Below are 6,000 nucleotides of genomic sequence, written 5' to 3' on the forward strand. Positions count from 1 at the left end.
GCAACTTTCCAATATTCCAAAAGCCCACTTTCTTCATATTTGGCTTTGGTCAATGATTTACCCCTCATAATGATGCGTTTCAACTTCATGAATGTCTCATCCATCTCTTCTGCTTCATTCCATTCCTTTTCCGATATAGCTAGTTCTTCAATATTTAACACAACTTCAGATTCCATATCTTCAACATCATCTACTTCCGAGACATTTGTGAGCCTTGAGAGAAAATCGGCAGCACGATTTTTCGTGCCTGGTACATACTTCACTACACAATTGTACTCTTGTAGAAGTACGACCCATCGTTTCATACGATTAGAGACATTGTCCAAACCTTTATTCATTATGACATGGACTAATGGTTTGTGGTCTGTGCGAAACTCCACCTCTGTACCCCAAATGAAGTTCCGAAACTTCTCTGCCGCCCATTTAATGGCCAACATCTCCTTTTCAATGGCTGCATAAGTTTTTTCAGCTCCCTTCAGTAATCTGGAAGCAAAAGCTATCAACCTCTCTTTACCATCACTTTCTTGTGTGACTACCGCACCAAGGCCTGCATTACTGGCATCCGTCGTGATAATGGTCTTCTTTCCACTCTTGAAATTCCTCAATGATGGTGCTTTATTCAATTCATGTTTTATCCATTGAAATTCTTCTTCACATTCGTCATCCCATGCAAATGTTTTCTTCTTCAATAACTCGCGTAGAGGGACAGTATGTGTAGCAAAATCACGCATGAATTTTGAATAGTATTCGGCCATGCCGATGAATGTGCGTACTTCCTCTTTGGATATAGGCCTTGGCATGCTTTCTATTGCTTCTAGCAGTTGTTTCTTGGGTCTTACTCCCTCTGCTGATATAGTATGTCCTAAATACTCAATTACACCACAATTTAGTTTGCATTTCTCCTTACTAAGAGTCATTCCAGCTTCACACAGTTTCTTAAATACTTGTCGTAATCTCTCGTCATGTGTCTCCTGGTCGCTAGCATGTATCAAAATATCATCCTGAAAACATATAACACCTTGGTCTCCTTCAAACAGTTTATACATGACCTTCTGGAAGACAGACGCAGCTGATATAAGCCCAAACGGTAGTCTCTTATACTGATATAGACCGTCTGGCGTAATAAACGCTGTCATGCATCTGGATTCTTTATGTAGATTCACCTGATGGTATGCCGAAGTTAAATCAAGAGTGGAGAAATGCTTTGATGGACCAAACGTGGAAACTATTTCATGAATATTTGGAAGTGGGTGTCTGTCTGGAATTACGCATCTATTCAGCTCACGCATGTCGACACAAATTCTCAATTTACCAGATTTCTTTCTTAAAACAACTAACGGGGACACCCATTCACTGGCGTCAATGCTTTCTATGACCCCTTGGTCAACTAAATTCTTTATTTCCTTCTTGACTTCTTCTCTCATAGAAAGAGGAACATTCCGTAATTTCTGCGCAACCGGAACACAACCTGGTCTCATCCTAATTTTATGTGAATATCCACGTAAACAGCCAATTTCATTCTTGAAAACTTTCTTCATTATTTCCGCCATTTTCTCGTGTGTTAAATGTTCCTTTGTTTCGTCATTTCCAATATTCATCACTGACTCATCAGCATTGGCATCCAATTTCACTTTGAGTTTGCTCTGATGAGTCCAGCTTAATAAAGGAACTCTCCCAGATTTTGTAATGTAAATTTTTCCATTCGCTTTCCTGTTCTTAAACTTCAGTGAACCCCAAAACCATCCAATGATATCTATTTTAATACCACCATAGGCTCTGGGTCGGATGTCGGGTTCATGTAAATATTCATGTTTCTTTCTGTCCCACATCTCTTGTGGTATTAACGTATATTTGGCACCAGAATCCACCATCATGTTCATATTCACCCCATCTATACACACCATGGCTTTAGGGCTTTCCATTTCTTCCTCTTGTTCTTCATCCGATATAGCAAAAACACATTCATCATCATCATTATTACTGTCATTATCACTGCCAATCCAATTCATGGAAGTATTTGATGCTTTGCAACATCTGGCATAGTGTCCCTTGCCCTTGCATTTGCCACATATAATTTTTAAAGCTGGGCATTCAGGATTATCAGCCCAATGTTCAGTACTGTCACATCTGAAACATCTTCCATCAACTCTCCTTCGTGGATTTCCTCCTTGTCTGCGTGGACTTCTTCTCTTCTCATTTATTCTGGGTCCAACTCTGCTTCTCCTGTTTTCATTCCACGATGCTTTGCGAGGTCTTCCTGGTTTGTCTCTGCTGCCAGTTGTCTCCATCACTTGGGCTATTGATTCATTGTTTTTATTTGTGTTCATCGTGTTATTACTCTTTGGAATTTCTTGTTTAATCTCTACAGACTGCATTCTGTTCTCAAGTTCCTGAACACACTTTTCCGTATGTTCAACTTCTTTGGCTATCCTCAGAACTGTGTCAAGAGGTGGGTCATCTTCAGCCCATAATTTTTCCCTTACTTTGCTACTTCTGCATTCTAACATGAATTGGTCTCGTAGTCTCTCATCTAACTGTGCATTGAATTTACATGTTCTGGCCAATTTTCTTAAATTTGTTATGTACTGTTCCACACTTTCACCTTCCTCTTGAATTTTCTTTCCAAATTTGTGCCGTTCTAGGATAGTGCTTAATTTCTTTTCATAGTGTTTGCCCATTTTCTTCACGGAACATTCATAGTCGTTTAAATCCGCACTCTCTTCAGGCGATAATTCTGGTAAATCTTCAAATTTTTCTTGCCCAGCCGGTCCTAAACAATGCAGCAGAAGAGACTTTCTTTTCTCTATGCTACAATTAGGACCACACACAACTCCTGCATAGTGTTCAAAGGCTTTGATCCATCTTTTCCACGGTATTGAGGGTTCCCCTACATCCGTCAGAAAAAACATGGGAGGCGGAACACCACTGAATGCCATTTTGGACAATTTCTTAACACTTCGCTTTGTATCTATTATATCACACACAATTGGTGGTGTGCTTTTGTGGTAGATAGAAATCCAGTGCACATGCGCCTTTCAACTGAAGTGTTTCTTGTCACAATGTTTCATCCATAGTTTTGCTTGTATTTTCAATTTTTTTTTTCTTTTTTTTTACACTGTTAGGTACTTGTGCTAAATAGTGCCCATCTATAACATGACATACGGTATGCAATGCCCGTATACTAGGCTGTCTGCTGGCAGTGTGGGCGGGGTTTGCTCTCGGACTGTTTCTAATAAAAAACAGCAATGGCACTTACTTCATTGATGTGGGCTCGGCAGGCGGTGGATTTTTTTTTTTCATTCTGCCGCTGCGTTCACAGGAACGGAGCGGACATCACCATCGCTGGGCCACTGCCACGCTCGGGGAATTGAGCGGAGCGGCCCGGTTCCTGATGAGATGTTCTTCACGAACTGGACACGCAGGAGAAGGAGGCGGTGGAGCCCGAATCCTCGTCGCCACTGTAGTAACGATATGCGTGCAGGGTAAGTTAAACTAATATATATTTATTGTATTTTATAAACATATAGGGAAAGATGTGTAGTTCCGTATTTCAGGCTCCACCGGCTGATCGCGTGTGCCGTTGGTATTTCAAACCGCTCGCTCTCATTGCTCCGCCGTCCTTGCACTATGACGTGCTTCGGCAGATCTCCGCTCGTGCTTGCTTCGCCTTCCCACTAGCTCCCTGTAATCTCGAACTGTATTGCGTAGTATCGATGATACTACAAATAACTTTAAGGGGCATAAACCTGCCCTTAAAAATCAGAAGTTATTTAAAAGAACTAACTCTGTTTTTGGGGACTGCAAGTCCCATAATCCCATATGTGCTGGGACGAGGAAGGGGGCTGAAGAGGCATGTTGTAGCAGTAGTCAGGCAATTAAGCCTAACAGAAGGAATCTGGGAGGAATAAAAGACCCCCTCAGGTGCAGGTAATTAGAAGGAGCTGGAACTGTGAATGGAGTGTGTGCTTTAGCAGTAGAAGCAGAAAGAAGAAGGCACAGTGCTGGCAAACCAAGCAGACGTGGGAGAACCAGAGGGACGCCAGAACGTGGATGCAGCAGATTTCACCTGCTTTTTCTGAGAGGGTCCTGTTCCCCCAAACTCTGAAGTGCAGAGGCTGTGCAGTAGAAGGCGTGCAGTAAGGCTGTCTTTCCCCATGTGAGCCTGATTGCTGTGAAGGAAATGTGTCGGAGATCGAGGTGATTAGCTGCTGTCAAGGCGTGGGTCTCAGGAGTGAGAGAGGCTCCTTTGTCGAGTGGCCAGACCAGAGACACCATCAGCGAGGAAGGGTGTGGGACCCAAGTGAAGCTAGAAGCAGTTGAATTTGTGCCAGAAACAGTAGCAGCGTGCAACAAGTGGCTCCCAGAAGCCGGTGAGTGAAACCTGGGGTTCTGATTCCTTGTGGGAATACTGCATGCACCTGTATCCAGCTTCAAATTCACTTGCATATAGTCAGAAGCAAGCTTCAGTTGTTTGTTGAAGCTTTACTAAGGGAACAATGAAAAAGTAGCACTTGCATGTATCAGGTGATTCCCATTTACTCGAGTGAAGAGCAAACGCTGCGGAATACCACTGTTAAATCCTTAAAGACTGTAAATCTTATTAAGAAATAGTTGTGTGTCTCTCACTATGCAGAGCAAAATGTTGCAAAGGCCATTGTTGAACATTTAACATTGCAAAAACCCTTGTTGAACATTTAACCTTTCAAACCTTTATGAAGAAGTGGTCGCCTGTGCCTAATTGTGCTTTTCAAAGGAAGACAGAACTCTATCCCTTATTTGACGCAAGCAATAATTTCTCATAAAATAATTTAAGCGGTTAAACATTGTATCTGCAGGTGAAGAGAAGAACAAGCATTGCCCAAGCCTTTCTCAGAGTCAAAAAGCAATACAACCAAAACTGTGCGCCCAATAGAAGTTCAACGTTGCCTGAGATACACGTGTGCAAGCATTACCTGGAGCCAGTGGCACCAGGGCTTCTGGGTAATTACTTTGGCTAACAGTTGGCAGAGAAGTGAATACAAAGTTAGGGAATGGAAACTTGCTGCCTATAAACAATTACTTGAAGTTAACACAACCTATATTGCCAAAGATTGTGAGAGAAAGAGAGAAGTCGGCCATAAAGACAAACTTAGGTTGTTATTGTGGTAGACAGACAAGAGAGTCAAAGAGGCTGCCCTTTTTGAAGAGAGATATTCAGAGGAAGAGTGCTTTGCCTATTTGAAGAGGTTCAAGTACCTTAAAGTGAATCTTGACAAAATCTGTCGAGTCATACAATACTGAAGCTGCGGTAGTAGCACAAAATACTGAAACAAAATATCTGATTGTCAGTAGATGCAAGACTTCAGTGGTACAAGTGAAGGACAATGCTATGAGGCAAAGGCGAATGCCCTCATGGTAATTCTCAGTAGAAGTGAAGTTGATGAAGTAGAAGCAGCAGCACTGTGAAGCCATCTTGACAAATATACCTATTGTGAATCCTAATCTGAACAGAAGCATAATTACTGTTAACCAAGACTGTTGTTTCACTAACATACTAGAAGTTGTATTTCTTTTTGGAACTGCATCAAGTCGTCTTGGATAACTAAGAGTGTTGGAAACACATTGTGGCTAGTAATTACATTGTTGCTATTCTGAGGAAGTGAAAACCTTGTCACTAAGAAGAAGAAACTTTTGTTGTAAGTTTGTCAATGTATACAGTGCAAGTTAATGGGAAACTCGGACAAGATAATATATCTCGCAGATACATTATCAAACAAAGTAAACCTGAAAGTCTGGAAGAGGGAACAGAGCCCATATGAGCATATGTCCTGGCAGGAGAGTATAACAGGCAGTTACAAGTGTGTGATTACAAGAATCCCTGGCAGGAGAGTATACCGGGCTGTTACAAGTGTGTGATTATAAGAAGCCCTGGCAGGAGAGTGTAGAGGAGGAGCCAAGTGCCTCTACAAGAAGTCCCACCCCCCTGCTAGGTGTGTGCTGGAAACCAGAGGTTGTGCCAAT

This window comes from Ambystoma mexicanum, chromosome 3p, assembly GCF_040938575.1.
Source record: "Ambystoma mexicanum isolate Mex_15411 chromosome 3p, UKY_AmexF1_1, whole genome shotgun sequence".
Lineage (NCBI taxonomy): Eukaryota > Metazoa > Chordata > Amphibia > Caudata > Ambystomatidae > Ambystoma > Ambystoma mexicanum.